The following is a 17,383-nucleotide window of genomic DNA, read 5'->3' as shown; positions in this document are numbered from 1 at the left end:
CTTTATTCATCTGATAGGTATTTAAACTACCCTCTAATGTACCATTTTTATTCATGCTGAATTGTAAAGGAATTTTAAAGTGCATATATTTGCTATAATTCTTGTTGCTTTACTTACTTGCTTTCAATCAGATATATTCATAAAACTTTAAAACCTGAAAAGACTGTACTAGGTAGTTTTCAACTAAGACAACAGAACTATATCATGTTTCCATTTAATATAATCTACTCTAAAATTACTTCATATAAAACATTTTATTTCCTTAAAAACTGAGAACATTGAAGAAATGTTGATAAAATTTAGTTTTGCACTCGAATCTGTGTTCTTTACATTGTAAACAAGTGAAACCCATTTACTTAGCAATGAAAGAGAAAATTTTTCAATTATATTTTGTTGTTTCCTACTATTTTTTAGTGGAAATAGATGCAAACTGCCAAAAACTATTAAAAATTCTTCTTCCATTCCTTTTAAACAAAAGCAGTATAGGGACTTCCCTGGCGGTCCAGCGGTTAAGACTCCGTGCTTCCACTGCAGGGGGCATGGGTTCGATCCCTGGTCGGGTAACTAAGATCCCGCATGCCACACGGTGCAGCCAAAAAAAAAAAAAAAAAAGCAGTATAATACTTAATCATTAATATTTATAAAAAATGGAAATAACCTTACTTAAAATATTGCTTCTCTACAAATAATGAATTAAGACCTACTCTGTGCAAAACATTAAGGGGAGTATATAAAAAGTTTACAACAAGATCCTCGGCCTCAAGTAGAGGAAATAATAAACGTACTCATGAAAAACTATATAAAAAGACAAGGTATTTTACAGTGAGCGGAAGTGTGTTACACGAGAAGAAATTATGGATTACAGGTTAGGAGACAAGTCTAAATACATCTTTGCTCTGAACCCTCCAAGTACTTAGTCATTTATCTAGAAAAACCACTTACTCACCTGTAAAGTGAGGTGACTAGAATAAGTGATATCTAAAGTCTCTTCCTGCTCTAGCACGCTATGATAATAGGATACCATGAGTCTAGACGTCAGATGGTTACAGATACTAACTGACCCTAAATTTTCAAAGGGTACTCCCTTTGGGTAGATATGGCTAGTCCTGAAAAGGAAATGAGATTTGAATTGGGTCTTGAAGGATGCACAGCATTTGAATACATATGCAGAGGCAGAAAAAGAATCTTCACCAAAAAAGGGAATATTATAAACAAAGACACGGAAAAAGAAATCATGATTTCAGATATGTTAATATGGCAATGTTAACCATAAGCAGCAAGAAGAGGAGACATGATCCTGGAGACAGAGAAGCTAGTAAGTAAACCAATAGAGCAATCTAAACATGACCTAAATAGGGTGGTGGTAGGAATGACAGGAAGACAAAGAATGCAGAAAATACTGAAGCTAGAACACAGCCACTTTTACGTTTGGATTATCTAGAGCCAGAGGAAGGAGAGTAATGCAAAATGATAACAGCATTCATATATTGATGTGGGAAATAGTGATACTATTAACAGAAATAGACCTGAAATGTGATCATCTTTCTAAAATAATATGAAAGAAATATATAATACATTAAAAAGAAATAAAATCATCTAATTTTCAGAAAAAGAACTGGATTAGGAAGTAGCTACTGATGCTGGAGTCTCTGCCATAAACTGTGTAACATCCAGCCAATCACTCTAAGGTTTGGTTTTCTAAAAGGAGAGTACTGAACATAATATGATTTTAAGATTCTTTTCAGTTTTATACATAACACACCATATTAATTTCTGAATAAACTTGAAATTGTAGAGGCAATCTTTTGAAATAGTCTTAATCCTGACTGAAGATTTAACATTTTGCGTACATATGAAAAGTTGAGAAATACAAAGTAGTTCAACCAAAAAATTATTTAAATGTTTATTTTCACCTACAGGTACAACCAAAACACAACTGTCACAAAACTAAAGGCAAAAGCAGCAATTTCAGGACTAACCCTGCATTTTTGGTCCTACATTACTCATTAGCTAACTCATTAAACACCTTTTACTAGGAACTAAGGGAAAACCAAAACAGAATAGTTTCCATGTTTAAGCTTATCATAACTTTATTGGTGAGGTAAAATGAATGTATGTAAAATAATAAACAATTGCCTTTTGATATAGACTAACCCACATACAAAGAAAATCATAGCTTAACAATATTTCAAAGGGGAAATGAACCCCAAAGTGCAATTCAAAAAACGTAATGGATATAAACTTTGGTTAAAGGAGAAAATATTCTTAGAAAGTTTCTTAAAAAGAGAGGCCACAATCAAATCAAAATTTTATTCATATTTCATACTTATTTTTATACAATGATTACTCATAATTTCAAGAAAAGGACCTCATATTTATTCCAATGTCATGATTAAAAATATATGGAGGATTTATAAAGTGTGCTTCTAGAGGTATGTGTGAAACAAAAGAAAACAATTTTTTTCTAAACGTTAAATTACAGTTAAATCATATTCTGAAATAATTTGTATTCTAAAAATAATTTTTATATTAAGTTATAGCTTTAATATTTTTCAGGAAACTACTTAAATTTAACAAAGATACAAAAGAGGGAAGTCAACTTCTAGTAACGCCTTATTTCTTCCATGAAGTATGCTTACAATAAAGAATTAAAACAGCATATCAGAGCTTATTACTATTAATTTCTCAGTACTTAATATTTACATTATACTCAACCAAAGATATAATTACATTGGCAGGTGCTACACATGTTACAGTGTGGTAAATTTTTATTCTTTGGGAAAAATATTTCTATGCACTCATAAACTTCGATCTACAAGGTGACACCTTTCTTATTAAAATATATGTTTATTTTATTTGAAGACTAAACCTTCTCTAGTTTTCCTAATAAGTCCAATATTCAGTATGCAAAAATGATCACAATACAATACTTAAAACAGACCAAAAAAATAGATTAGAAATAGTGTTACCTATAGAAGTACAACTTCAGATAATAATGAACTCAGCTCTCTTCAAAGATATGAATATCCTCTTTTCATTATTAACATTTAACTAAAATAAAATCAACTCTCTTCCCACCTCTCCAAGTGAAATCCACAGTAAAAAGTGGTCTGGAGTTACTGCAGTTGTCCAGTAGCTTCCTTAAACAATGCTGAGGATATCTGTGTGGCAACAGTCTAAATGAGTTATTGCTACTACAGTGATTTGATAATTGGTTTGGTCCCCAAGTTCTCATATATTAATCCCTCTTTAAATGGCGCCTTAGCTCAACATCATTAATCATTAGAGAAATGCAAATCAAAACCACAATGAGATATCATCTCACACCAGTCAGAATGGCCATCATCAAAAAATCTAGAAACAATAAATGCTGGAGAGGATGTGGAGAAAAGGGAACACTCTTGCACTGCTGGTGGGAATGTGAATTGGTTCAGCCACTATGGAGAACAGTATGGAGGTTCCTTAAAAAACTACAAATAGAACTACCATACGACCCAGCAATCCCACTACTGGGCATATACCCTGAGAAAACCAAAATTCAAAAAGAGTCATGTACCAAAATGTTCATTGCAGCTCTATTTACAATAGCCAGGAGATGGAAACAACCTAAGTGTCCATCATCGGATGAATGGATAAAGAAGATGTGGCACATATATACAATGGAATATTACTCAGCCATAAAAAGAAACGAAATTGAGCTATTTGTAATGAGGTGCATAGACCTAGAGTCTGTCATACAGAGTGAAGTAAGTCAGAAAGAAAAAGACAAATACCGTATGCTAACACATATATATGGAATGTAAGAAAAAAAAATGTCATGAAGAACCTAGGGGTAAGACAGGAATAAGGACACAGACCTACTGGTGAACGGACTTGAGGATATGGGGAGGGGGAAGGGTGAGCTGTGTGACAGGGCGAGAGAGAGTCATGGACATATATACACTAACAAACGTAAGGTAGATAGCTAGTGGGAAGCAGCTGCATGGCACAGGGATATCGGCTCGGTGCTTTGTGACCGCCTGGAGGGGTGGGATAGGGAGGGTGGGAGGGAGGGAGACACAAGAGGGAAGAGATATGGGAACATATGTATATGTATAACTGATTCACTTTGTTATAAAGCAGAAACTAACACACCATTGTAAAGCAATTACACCCCAATAAAGATGTTAAAAAAAAATGGTGCCTTAGACAAGAAAAATTAATAGAAGGTAACTGGATCACAGTATGGGTAAAATTATATACAGATTTGCTGAATACATGTGTAAATAACTATACATACACATTTAGAAACCTACTCAATCCAACAAATACTTACTGGAAACAAGTTTGAGGGCTTAAGCTCCAACACTGTGAACAGACATATGTGAATAAGATAGTTTTGTCCACAAAGAGGTTACAACTGAATACTGTTAGTTAAAAACTTCTCAAAGAGTTTCATGCATAGTTTCATAGTGTTCATATTTTTAAATGAGGTAATAGCTTAAAAATCTATTTTTAATAACAAAGAAAATATAACTTTCTCAATACGCAAAAAAAAATAGTCTGAGAACCCTAAATGTATATCACGTATGGTAATGAGGGACAACCGTTAAGGATGCTCATGATACTCAATCCCTATGAACATTGGCATAGTTGCCATGAAGGTTTTGATGCTTTTTTACATTTTTTAATTTGTTAAAGAATAGAAGCATGAGGTGCATTAACAAAGAAATGAAAGCCAATAAAGACATAAAATGACAATTCAGCAAAATCATCCCAAGATCTTCACCAAATTCCTACTGCATTCATCTCATCAAAATTCTTATACAGGGCTTCCCTGGTGGCGCAGGGGTTAAGAGCCCTCCTGCCAATGCAGGGGAGACGGGTTCAAGCCCTGTTCCGGGAAGATCCCACATGCCACAGAGCAACTAAGCCCGCAAGCCACAACTACTGAGCCCGCATGCCACAACTACTGAAGCCTGCACTCCTAGAGCCCATGCTCCACAACAAGAGAAGCCACCATAATAAGCCCGCGCACCGCAACGAAGAGTAGCCCCTGCTCACCGCAACTAGAGAAAGCCCGTGCGCAGCAACAAAGACCCAGCGCAGACAAAAATAAATAGAATAAAAAATAAGTTGAAAAAAAATTCTTATACAGCACCTCGAAATGTCTTTATTATTTCAAAAAACCAATATAAAGATGAAAAACTGTAATGATAATTCTCTTTAAAATGAAAAGCCAAACTGGATGCAGTTATCTTTTTCTGAATTAGGACAAAAATTATAAAACTAAACCAGTGTGGGACTTCCCTGTTGGTCCAGTGGGTAAGACTTTGTGCTCCTGGTGCAGGGGATCCGGGTTTGATCCCTGGTGGGGAACTAGATCTCGCATGCATGCTGCAACTAAGAACTCCGCATGCCACAAGTAAGATCCCACGAGCCACAACTAAGACCCAGTGCAGACTAAATTAAAAAAAAAAAAACAAAAAACTAAACCAGTGTATTTGTTGATACTGTAAGAACTTCAAACATTAGCAAATGAAAGCAATTTTGAACTTTTAAACTGTTGTAACACTGTTACATTTAAACCTATGCTTAATAAACCAAATAAAAATGTCATTTTAAAATGTTGATATCACCATAGTGAAGAGTTGAAAGCAACTTGTGTCCACTGGACGATGAATGGATAAAGAAAATGTGGTGTATATATATATATATATATATATATATATATAAAATGCAATATATATATTTAAAAGGAAGGAAATTCTGACACATGCTACAGTATGGTTGAATGTCTCAAGGACATTATAACTACTAAGTGAAATAGGCCAGTTACAAAACAAAAAGTATTTTATAAACCCACTAATATGAGGTACTTAAGAGTAATCAAATTCATAGAAACAGCACGTAGAATGGTGGTTGCCAAGGGCTAGAGGGAGGGAATATGGGGATTGTTTAATGTGTATAGAGTTTCAGTTCTGCAAAATGAAAAAGTTCTGAGATTGGTTGCAAAACAGTGTGAATATACTTAACACTATTGAACTGTACAATCAGAAATGGTTAAGGTGGTAAATTCTATGTTAGGCATTTTTATCACAGTAAAAAGAAGAAAAGACCCTCAGGTGCTTATTCAGAGGTGCCTGGTTTAAAAGTTGATAAGGTATGTCTTATATAATTAAAAATAAATTAAAATTGTGTCCCTTGCACGGGTTTGATCACTGGTCCGGAAGACCCCACATGCCGCGGAGAAACTAAGCCCGTGCACCCCAGCTACTGAGCCTGCGCTCTAGAGCCCATGAGCCACAACTACTGAGCCCACATGTCACAACTACTGAAGCCCGCACGCTTAGAGCCCGTGCTCCGCAACAAGAGAAGCCACCACAATGAGAAGCCCACGCACTGCAACAAAGAGTAGCGCCTACTTGTCGCAACTAGAGAAAGCCCGTGCACAGCAACGAAGACCCAACGCTGCCATAAATAAATAAATAAATTTATTGATAAAATAAAATAGTGCATTTTCTACCCTTGCAAAGTAGAAAAAAATTGTCTTTATATATTAAAAAATTATCAAGATTAAATTCAAATGATATTATATTTATTGATGTACTGATCAAACATATAGCATTTTTACTGAAAATCAACTTATTATATGTTATACAAAAACTGATTAGAGATTATATATCCTAAAGAGATTCATAAGACTATACATTATTATAAACAAGGTTTAAGAGATCTTAAAAATGTTAAAAATGATGTAAGCAAATAAATTATAAACAGCAGCTAAAGGAAATAATAAAAGATAGTCACGGTTCTCCATCCTAGAGAGGAGCACAGTGATATTTTATTCAATTTGGGAGTGTAAGAAAGGCTTAATTGAGAAGGCAAATAAGTTTTAAGAATAAATAGTTCAATACAAGAAAATCCATCAATGTAACATACCACACCAGAACGAAGGGGGGAAAAAAATGACATGAGTATCTCAACCAACACAGATAAAACGTTTGACAAAATCCACCAATTTTTCATATTAAAAAAACACTCAGAAAACTAGTGATATAGGGGAACATTCTCAACATAAGAAGGGCATTCTGGAAAACCCACAGCTAACATCATAGTAAATGGTGAAAGAACAAAAGCTTTCCTCCTAAGATCAGGAAGAAGAAAAGAACGCCTGCTTTCACCACTGAAAGATCTAAGCTCCCAGTTGAGGACCTCAGAAGATGCTATCACCAGCTCAGAAATAAATCAATTCTCTTTTTACAATGACACACCCCCCTTCAACAAACAAACAAAACAAAACAAAAACAAAAAACGAAACTTGCTGTGAAGACTTCCTTCAAAACTTTTAAAATTTTATCTTCTTCCTACTGCAGGTACACTTACAAAAATGGAAGGTAAAGGGTGAGAGAAAACAGAAGGGGAAAAGGGCAGCAGTAATAAAGAGCACCATAACGATTTTTCACCCTCCACTTAGAAGAGAAATTTGACTTTCTAGTGTATAAGTTAAATACCATTTATTTATTTTGCTATATAGCTGGAAATCATAAACTCTTTGTAAAGATTTTTTTGCAGCATAAACATCCCTGTTCAAATACTGATACCTGGCTCCTAGTATGCTTCAGAAAGCAGGATGAGGGCTTCCCTGGTGATGCAGTGGTTGGGAATCCACCCGCCAATGCAGGGGACACCGTTTGATCCCTGGTCGGGGAGGATCCCACATGCCTCGGAGCAACTGGGCCCGTGTGTCACGGCTGCTGAGCCTGTGCTCTGGAGCCCGCGAGCCACAGCTACCGCGGATCGAGCACCTGGAGCCCGTGCTCTGCAGCAGGAGAGGCCACCAAAATGAGAAGCCCACAAGCAGCAATGAAGACCCAATGCAGCCAAAAATAAACAAACAAACTTATTTATTTGTTTATTTTTTTAAAAAAGCAGGATGAAAATCTTTGTAGAATGAGCATTTTTATAGAATGAGTATTTTTGATGAGGCCTTTCCCACCCCCAGGGATCACACCATCCTTTCTATATTCAAAAAATATTATACATATACTTCTATTGTGACATCCTCCACATATGTAATGACTGGTTTGTGTGTCAGTTTCTCCACTAGACTGTAAGCTCTCAAAGAAGAGAAGAGGGACAGTATATTTTCCATGTTTATAAACTTCCTAAGTAATTCAAAAGGAATAATGAATATCCATGAATTTCTCTTTAAGATGATAGAAACTTCTTAACTACAATAGTAATGGTATTTAATTTAGGAATAAGATGGTAGAATGTCTCCAAAAATATAAATTCATACAAAACATAAAGAATTTACAATAATGCTTTAATGTCACCAATGTAATAGACATTCCTCCTTAAAGCTTCCAATAGGAAGCTGAATGTAGTACATTTTCAAGTTAAACAAGGGATGAGGGGAAATAAAATCAACCATTATAAAGTGGCTTCTCTTCACATTAGAAAGAGTTCTAACTAGTTTCAGTGACATCTGTCTACCTCAATTCCCCAAGCTCACAGTGTCCTAGCTCCATTGGCACTGTGATTCCCAGTTCCTCAGATCCTCACGTGGCTGGCTCCTTCTGGTGATTCATTTCTCAACACAAGCACTGCCTCATCACGGAGGTCTTCCCAAACTTTTATATGTATTTTGCCCTTCATTCTACCCTGCCCCCCGTGTACGCTATCACATTTTCCTTACTTTCCCCCCTCCTTTGGAGCCCTTATCAATATTTGAAAATATTTATTTCTTTACTTCTGTTCTCCTACTAGAAAGTAAACTTAATAGCAGAAGGAACTTTGTCTTATTGACCATAGCATCCCCAACTGGTAGATGGTAGAATATGTCTGTGCTCCATAAATGTTTGTTGAATGAATGAACAAATGAATGAGTGACTGACTGAATGTGAAGCACATAATATATTGATTGACCGAATGAAAGACTCACAATCCCTACCTAGGGAATATTTTATTAGAATATTTGAGAACAAGCAACTTTCCATTTACAGCATACATCATGTCTCTTTCCTTACTGAGTATCAATACTATAACTAAGGTATACAAAACTAAAGATAATTAAATAAGAGAGAGAAAGGCAGTATATGAATCGTTTGAAGAATGTGTCTTAGAAAATCACCTCAGGGCACATACCGGCTGATTCTAGAATTCTTTTCTCCCATAATTCTGCTTCTGTCATTCAATCAGCTAATAAATATTTATTGAACATTATGTACTTTATTTCTAAGTATATATACTCAGGTCTCTTGAACACAAATTAGTTTTATATTCTTTGAATAAATTATAGTAGAAACATTATTGTCTTTAGTTAGAGAAATACGAACCTGAAACCCAGTTACGACCATAACTAATTATGTCAACTTGGAGCAGTTACTTAACATCAATAAGTCTAAGATAAAATGATATTTGGAAACTCTCTGGCACATAATTAGCCTTCATTATTAATTCTCCCTTAAAGGACAGGAATTGAAAGGCGAAAGAAATCATAAGAACAGATCAAATATATGTTTGTTCTAAAGCACTGAAGCACTCTTGTTACATCTCCACATTCAGTTCTAGCCTGCCATGAAACCTTCATTCTCCCACTGGCACCCTACAGGTCCTTTGATTATCTAATTAAAGTAATTCATACAACACTGTAAGTGACCAAAATCCTACAGGACATTTCATTTAAAAATAGGAATTTGTGGGCTTCCCTGGTGGCACAGTGGTTGAGAATCTGCCTGCCAATGCAGGGGACACGGGTTCGAGCCCTGGTCTGGGAAGATCCCACATGCTGCGGAGCAACTAGGCCCGTGAGCCACAATTGCTGAGCCTGCGTGTCTGGAGCCTGTGCTCCGCAACAAGAGAGGCCGCGATAGTGAGAGGCCCGCGCACCGCGATGAAGAGTGGCCCCCACTTGCCGCAACTAGAGAAAGCCCTCGCACAGAAACGAAGACCCAACACAGCCATAAATAAATTAATTAATTAATTTAAAAAAAAGAACAAACCACTCAAAAGTCACAAGGAGAGTGTGTTTCCTTTAAAAAAAATAGGAATTTGTTAACTTATATGAATTTCAAATTGTTAAAATGTATATTGCCTATATTGTTTTCTATATATTTATCCATTCTAGTTCAATTGAACAGATTATCAACACTAAGAGGCACACTTGCATAGGCCAGTTTTTTGCATAAATATCTGCTGTGCCACTACTGGGGATAAGGCATCGTAACAGACTCTAAGGGGACTGCAGGAATTAACAAAACATAATCTATGGCTTCACTAGACTGTAAGGACTTTACCATCTAATAGTGGAAACAGCCAAATACACAACTCACCTCATATGGCAGATAAAGGCTCTATAAGAATGTTTCTGAAACTTAGGTTATGTATAAATCCTCATAAAGGGAGAAAAAAATGTATTGTGGACACGTGTTGACACATTAATTAAATTATTATGTTACTGAAATACCTAGAAAAGTAAAACTATGGATAAGGATAAACTCTTCTTCTTGCTTCCAGATCTTACTCAAAAATAGTATCGAAACAAATTTACAAAGTGTGCACATAAAAGCTACAAAACTAATGGATTTCTAATTGTTACCAATATGATGTTTTTGCTAAAATAAAATCATTGTACTCAACATGACTGCTATTTCCCCATTAGTTTCCAGTTACCTTTGAGTTTGGCATGTGTATCTTATGGTCTAGCGTTCGCTGAACAATTTAATATTCCACCATTTCTTTCTACTCAAATTACTACAAAGCTATAATTTAGTTCACTCTGATGTCAACTGGCCTTCAGTTGGTACAAATGAACCATTTGTACATATCAAATCTATTTGTGCTCTTTTCTTATTAAACTGACATAATTAAATACAATCATTGCCCTGAAAGTCGATGGCAGTGACTGTTTATAAGGTAAGCATCCCGGATGATACAAGAATATTTCTTTTACATTAATGTTGAACTTTGTAAATTCTTATAGCAAACTCTCTCTCTCCCCCACAGAGAATATATCTACATACTCAGGAGGTCCAAGGACTCCAGTGTTGAAGAACAATGCTGTGATAGAAATAACAAATACTAGACAGGCAGAAATGATGGGGAGAGTAATTCCAACTGCAGAGGTTTCATGGAAGAGGCAACATTTGAGGGGAGCTATGATATTTAAGTTTAGTGCCAAGTGTGTATGATCGACACTGAAAATATGAAACAAACTAGAGTAAAAAAAGACACAGGAATTTTCATTGGTAAAGGCAATAAAGAGACAATAATTATGAATTTTATGAACAAAAGTTGAGGATGTTTTCCTAAGAAAGAAAATCAGATAATAAAATTGCAAGTATTATAAAAATAAGTGGCATACTTTGCACATGGAAAAGTTTACACATACTATCTTATATTATGATGGAAATGTACCTATTAATGCAATGTTTTTTAAATATACTCACATAAGGAGAGCATCAGGAATATTTGTATTAGTCAGATTTTTTTAAACATCTATGACATGCTAATTTTAGGTACCCTTTTGATGCAATACAATAAGAATTTTTCCATTTACATCAAAATATTTTCTCCTCCAGTTTTTCATTTGTGTATTTATAGAAAAGGAATGAAGAGTCAAATATCATAGCCCCATAACTCAGTCTATAACACCCTCTTCTCGTCCCTAAAAACAGTTTCTGTAGACTGTACTTGTAGTTTATCTACTCCTTGACTAACATTTCAATGAATGTACATCTCACAGCAGATGTATGCATTGGTGTTCTAGAAAGTGTGAGGGGAAAAGAATAATGTATTAACCAGATTAACTTTCAAGTCACTTTAATTCATAAAATACTGACCTAGTGGTCTAGGTGCTAGATTCTTTGCTGATTACAATTAAAAAACACCAAACCAAATTAGAAAATTAGTTTTTCTTTTATATTCTCTCATGCCTCTATAATTATCTCTAAGATATATTAAGGTTACTGTATTTTCTATTTTTAGGCAGATTTATTAAATAGTAGCTCATTTAGAGTTTTCAGATAAGAAGTAATCTTTAAACCAAACGAGTGTGTAACATTATATACTTTTACTTGTTCAGAGAAGTTCAGTTGGGTCTCTGCAGCAGGGTGTCATTTCTATCTATAGGTACTCATACTAAGAACACCATGCATGCTTTTAGCTGCATTAATGTTAAAACAGTGCAACTTTTTGGTGAGGTGCAATAGGAGATGGAGGTTTCTTTTATCCAAATATACACTTAGGAATAGCAATGGAAATTTGATTTGTATGAAGTAATTTAAATGGCTACTGTACACTAACTTTGAAGATACTCTTCACAATTCAGACTCTAGAAAACAAAATGTTTACTAGTTTGTAACTTTAAGATATTAGATTTTTTAATTTAATATTTTAGATGTATTCATTGGCATAAAATATGGAAATTCTTATATAGACTTTACTTCTGGTTTGATCACTGTTATTATATTTTACCAAAGATATTTTAAATTTGACTATAACGCTCTTTTTGGTATTAGAAAAGTAGAAAAATAAAGGTCAGGCAACACATAGCAGACTTGTTCTTAAATGGTTGATTTTTGTACTTTCCAAATAATGACTTAACTACCACACTGGGAAAGACACTTGACTCTTCTGAGTCTCAGTTTAGCCATCTGTAAAATGTAATAATATGTCTTCTAAAATTGTTAAAGGCTCAAATAGAAATCACCTAGTATCTTAATCCGTGAATAAATAAATAATAATTTTGTTCTTCCTTCCTAAAAGCTTGTATAAAAACGTATTTCTTTTAAAAATATTTAATGGTAAAACCATAAGTAATATTAAAATTATTAACATGAAAAGAAACTTCGCTAGGTACTTAGCACTTACCAAACTTCTTGGTTTGTAAATTCCTATAAGATCTGACCTTTAGGCTCATTTACTGCCTCAAATTTTACATTTCAACAATATTTAACTAAAATAGTTGCATGTCCCTGAACATATGTTGTTTCCAATCTATATGCCTATTTTCTTTCTGGATTCTCTTCTAACTCATATCTCAAAAATCTAGCCTAAATGTCTCCCCTCTCTTTAGAGATTTCCCTAGTCTCCTCTCCTAGACAGAGTGAGTGAATCATTCCCTTTTGTATTCTCCTCCTAAAATTGAAGCTATCAAAAAAGTGACAAGAGTCCAAGAAAAATAAATGAAATGTAAACAAATCAAAGACATTTAAACAATGGCATAAACTTTGTAAAATTATCTTGATGTAATCAGGATTAATTTTGGTCATGAGTGACAAAAAGCCAAAACTCAAGTGTCTTACAAGATAGAAGTTTATCTCACTCAAGTCATAGGTCACTGCGGGCAGGGTGACATCCTGAAGTTATCAGGGACTTTCCATCTTATTGCTTTGCCCATTCTTAGCTTGTGGTTTCCACTCATTGTCCAATTATCATGCCCACATCTCAGCAAGCATGGAGGAAGGGGGAAAAATAGGGTGTGCCCGCCTTCCTTTAACAATACTTTCTGCAAGGTGCACACAGTACTACTGCTTACGTATCTCTAGCCAAAACTTAGTCACATGACCACATTTAGCTGTAAGAGAGACTGAAAGTGATACTTTTATTCCAGGTAGTCATAGGCTGGGAACAAAACTAGTAGACGGAGAAAATTGATATTAGGGTACAAGAATCAGTCATTGCCATGCTTGTTCATATCTTATCTGTGGTAGGTACCTAACTGACATTTAAAATTTACTATCTAACACCAATATTTCTAATAGTGTGTACACTGTAAAATTATATAGTAATTTCTTCTAAATTTGAAATTTTCAGTTAAATATTTCTATTGGTAGAGATAAATCTCTATGAAATTTAAATAATATTCACAATAAAATTACCAAAGGAAAAAAAGAAATTTTAATAAAAACAGGAAAAGCCACTTTATTTTAAAAGTTGCTTTGTAACAAGTTACTAAATATGAAGCAAAACGTTAAATAAGAATATTTAAAATAAAATATAGCCACTGTATTAATAAAATTACATATAAACAAAACTGCACGTAAGCAAAATTGCACGAATACTCTCAGAGAAGATAGAGGATTTGGGGAGATGTGAGAAGAAAAAAGTCTATGAGTTATTTTATTATACTTCCTACAAATGCCATTCAGAGATTTTTTAATCAATTAAGAGGTGATCATGAAACAGAAGTAAAAATTATAATAGAGTAAAGCAAAACCAGGTTTGGATCAAGATCTCACACTATGTGACTCTGGGCAAGTAACTTTACAGATAGATGATGATGACTATGACAAGGGGTCAACAGAATTTACCATGTCAGCCTCTGTGCTGCGCTTTTATTATAAGCATTTTTTAATTTAATATTCACAACACTCCTGAAGTATAAACACTACTCTGCTTTAGAGAGAAAAAAACTGGATCTTAGACTATGTAACTGACTCAAGATCAAAAGAGCTATATAAATATTGCAGCACAAACTTAGAGGTTTTTCTGACCCAGTTCCTCTTCTTAACCATTATGCATGTTACTTCCCTTCAAATTCTCTGGATGTTGGTTTTCTCATCTGTTATATAAGGGGAATGTAGCACAACCTAAACTTTTCTAAAGTTCATTCTGGCCTTCTAAGATATTAGTATTCTAGTGAGGTCTGACTCTCCCCACCCCGAAAAAAGCACATTGTATCAATAGATCTAATCAGCCTCCTTGCTGGAACTTATGTAAGTCAACAAAGTTATCATTACTATATGTAATGTAGAAAATAAAAATCCATACATTAAAACGTACAGATGAAAGGATCACAATGTGTAAGTAAGGTAAACATAGATATATCCCTGATCTTTATAGTTGATGTCCTACCCCTCTCATATCAATAAAGGAGTAAACTATAACATTAAACAAGTAAAAGGGAAGAAAGGTAACTAATACTTATAAAAATCCTTTTAAATATATGCATAAATCATTTTCTGCAGATACTGAGGCACGAAGAGGCTGACTTGCTAAAGGTCATATACACAGTATACAGCGGCATCAGTACTTGAACTCGCTCTGGTTCTAAAACCCATGCCCTTTCCTAACTACCCTGCTTCCTATGGTTCAATTTTGGATATGCATGTATTAATATCCTTGTTTCAATTTTAATATAAGAAAACTAAAGATACTAATTAATTTAGTTCTTTCTGGGGTATTTATGATTACTAGCAACATTTGCTAAATACTCATTTGCTCAATAGGAAAATACATATTAAAATATGCAGAATACAAGGGAATATATGTTATCAGTTACATAAGAATAATAAAAATTAAGCATCACCAAACTACTAAGGAGGGAGAATCACTTTCAATTAGGATGATTAGGGAAGGCCTCAAAGAGATGATTACAGGTATACAGGGCATTAGAAGGGAGGTTTGATTTCATCAGGAGAAACAAAAGACTGGAAAGGGAAAAGAATATTCTAGGAAAAGGGAATGACATGAATTTAAGTATGGAGACAAAATGTATACTCAAGGTGGAGTATGTAGTTCACATTGTATAGAATGTAGGGTTCTTCTTCTTGAATAATAGGATATTTGTCTGGGAAATATGTTAGAGCCAAACTGAGGAGGGGTCTTGAATACCAAGTTAGAAAGCCTTAATTTGAACTTATAAGAAATGGAAAGTCACTAAACATCTTCAGGTAGAGACATAAAAGAATCAGAGCAACGCTTTAATAAAGTTCAACTGAGGATCACATATAGGCTTCAATAGAATTGATGATGGCCAGGAGGAAAAGAAATCATTTAGAAGATCTTGACACTTCAGAGAAATGTAACATAAGGAGTAAAAACAGAAATTCTCCTGAGTTCTGAAGAAAAAAATATACAAGGTATATATTATATATGAATACTCCAGCTCCAGCTCTGAAACAATCTATAATAGCCCCTTCCTAACCACAGCATTCTACTCTTTTAGTTCTTTATCATCTCATTTCACCAGCTTATCTACCTCTGACTAGTCCTTTCTCCATTTTCTCTGAATATATCAGCCCTTCCCTGGCCTCATTTTATTCCAGTCCCATGGTCAACACTTGAACTACTCTCTCAATACCCTCAGCCTGAATCAGTGATGAAATCTACCCTCTTCTTGACTCAAGGAGCTAGAGAAAGCCTCACAACCCGTACATTATTACACAGGGTTTCTACTATCAGTCACTTATGAAACTCTCAAATGAATACTTCTTAATTTTTAACTTATTTAACATCTGATAATATTGAACACCACCTCTCTTCCTGAAATTCTTGAATTCAGAACAGTTGCAATTAAGTGTTCTCTTAATATTACCCTAAAAATGTACTGAGAGTTAGCATTTTTTAATTAAAAAAAAACACCTTTTTCATCCAATGCTAATTTTAACTTCCTTGATTATAAAACATTAGATGCAAAACAGAAGGTTACTACAGAAATATGTTAATATTTTGTTGTAAACCATTCAGTTAGGGCAATAAAGTTCTGATTAAGAAAAAACAAACAAGCAAAGAGCAACAAATCAGGGATAGCTAAAATGCTCCCTTAGGAAAATGAACATGCCATATACATCTGTAGACTCAATGATGATGATAAAGCCTTTAAAAATAGAATAGAATAAAAGTTGTCTCCTCTGGCCTCTCTGAAAAATGTTAAATTTAACAAATGTACCAGTTTTCAAAAAAAATATTAAAACATTAAGGTTTTATATACACGGAATAACATTTCTGATAATTACTGCTTCTAATGAACAATTAAAATGGGATTTAAGAAGCAGATTAACTGAGTAAATAATTTACTCAATTTTTTTCCTCTGTTACTTAAACGGAGTTTTCAAAAATGCTGTAAAGTTTCATTACTGCAGTTCAGATTTTAATAGTTAGAATTTTCTAATAATGTAGATCAAGGCCTTGGATAAAAGTTTTTCTTTAAGTAACATATTTCCTTATACACAGTAGAAATTAACACTTTAAATAAAATTAAAGCGGAAAAGTTCAGTTTCTTAAGAGAACTATCCTTTTTCAACAACTCTCCATATTTGGAAGACTGTTTATAAATCATTTAAATATCAATGAAAAATTTAATCAAGAAGTCTAAGAATCCTTTCAATGCTGTTTTCACAATCTTTCCTTAATATGTGATTACAGTCCCAAGTAATTTTATTTTTGTAATTTTTTCCTAATGTGAAGTCACCTTAAATGTTTCATGCCATATTTTAATAAAAACAAAAACTAAAAAAGATGATGTTCAGATTATGATTCACACTGAAATATGTTAGTATAATTAGGCATATAATTTCAGTTATAAATTAAGTGTATTTTTCATTTAAAATGTTTTAAAATCATTTAAAGAAGTATTTAAATAAGTAGAGCGTGAGATGTGAATCATTAAATGTAA

General features: G+C 34.0%; 1 protein-coding gene across 1 annotated transcript in view; it reads right to left on the bottom strand.

Annotated features, from left to right (window-relative positions):
• Window positions 1-17,383, bottom strand: part of BAZ2B (bromodomain adjacent to zinc finger domain 2B) — a 385,114-nt gene that overhangs the window by 186,730 nt on the left and 181,001 nt on the right. The gene's annotated exons all lie outside the window — the stretch shown is intronic.

The sequence above is a fragment of the Delphinapterus leucas genome, chromosome 8, assembly GCF_059928025.1.
Source record: "Delphinapterus leucas isolate spDelLeu-1000000601 "Yukka" chromosome 8, BTC_Dleu_Yukka2, whole genome shotgun sequence".
Taxonomy (NCBI): Eukaryota; Metazoa; Chordata; class Mammalia; order Artiodactyla; family Monodontidae; genus Delphinapterus; species Delphinapterus leucas.
The sequence above is the reverse complement of the archived record's forward strand: the minus strand, read 5'-3'. Positions and strand labels throughout refer to the sequence as shown.